Raw genomic sequence first — 1,673 nt, 5'->3', positions numbered from 1 at the left:
TTGTCCAAAGAGATTGCTTTTTTTCTCTAGTTACTTTTTTCTTCTACACAGGTCAAATAGGGAAGAATGTGGTGATACTCATGCAAACCTTGCTTGCAAATCACGCCACAGCTGTCTTGGGTGTAAGAATGAACTGTTATTCACACCAGACTGGTACACAACTAAGTAGTAAGATCATCCTTCTTTATACAGTCTGAGAATGACACAATGTTTAAATATCTATGGGAATTTGAATTAATGCTTTATGAACAGCTGAAGCTTTTATTTCTCAAGTTGTTGTAAGCAAGACCACTCACTGTATTTAACAAGATTAGGTGGTAGGGAAAGAGAAAAAGGAGAATGCAGTAATGTTTGTGTCTGCCACATCTTTCACGTTTGAAGTGATCATGAAGTTACTGGTGAATTCGAAGAACTCTGAAATATCCCATCCATTTTGACAGCAGTCATAGAAATAGCCTCTTGTGGAGGTAGAAAACTTGATGTTATTATTTTAAGGTTTTTTTAGTGCTTTAAATGTTCCCTGGCCCATTTGGGGATTTTTGTATGAAGATTAGTTAGCAGAGTTCAGTTAGGTAGGAATTATGAACAGAAATTTTGAGATAAAAAAAAAAGTACTAGACTGCATAGCTGAATTTAGAAATTTTAGCTGCCATTTACAAAACTTGTTTTGATTAGTTCCATTCTGCTGCCCTAATGGGAAGTACAAACTTCTGCCTTTCTCAATAAAAGTACTTAAAGTTTGCAGTCTTTCTGAAAGTTTTTGCTATTGACTCCAGTGTTTTAACGTCAAAGGACCAGGTTATGTTGTTGAGATTGGGAATGTATCTGAGCACAGGTATGAATGTTCATGTGTGCTGCACAGGTCCCTTTCTATTAGCCAGCAGGTGGGTTGCTGTTGGCTGGCAGGCTGGCTCACACCTCGCTGCTTGTTCACTCCACAGTAGCAGGTGGGAGGAGAGATTTGGAAGGACAGAAATTGAGAAAGATTTGTGAGTGGAGATCATGATAGTTTAATAAGGAAGATAGGAGTGTGGCTGGTAGGAGTGTGGTTGGTGAATGTGGTGCAGAAGCAATCAGTTGCCACCTCCTGCTAGCAGCCTGGTACCTGAGTCACACTCTGAGCAACGGCTACTTGGAAGAAACTTCCCCTCATGGTTCTATCCCTGACCACAGTGTCATAGGGTAAAGAATGTCCCTTTTGGGTAAACTGGGGTCAGCTGTCCCCTTTCCTAGCATCTTTGCCTAATCCTGTAGAGTGAGGAACAGAGAAATCTTCAATGCTGCAATCGCTGCTTGGCAACAGCAAAACACAGTGTTGGTCACAAACCCAAAACAGTGATGTGCAGGCTGCAATTAGAAAGTTTATTTCATCCCAGTCAGACACCTGTGAGTGGGTTCAGTCATCTCTTCTCTAGGGCTGTGTTGTATTTGGAGGGTAAGGTAAAAGAAGGGAATGATTATTAAACGTTGATTTGAGTTCCCAGGTAGTTACTGCAAAAATTGAGCTAACATCAATGTGTGTATATACAAATAGATATGTATTTACTTGAGAAGCCTTAAAAGTTTTTTTTAAAAGGCAACAATATGAAGCCTCATAATAAATGAGAATATAAGGTTGCATCACCTCTAAAAGCCTGATAGATTGGTGTATCTGTATGTCTTTCCATCGTTTG

This window comes from Phasianus colchicus, chromosome 1 (assembly GCF_987193195.1).
Source record: "Phasianus colchicus chromosome 1, bPhaCol1.hap1.1, whole genome shotgun sequence".
Lineage (NCBI taxonomy): Eukaryota > Metazoa > Chordata > Aves > Galliformes > Phasianidae > Phasianus > Phasianus colchicus.
Note: the sequence above shows the minus strand (reverse complement) of the source record.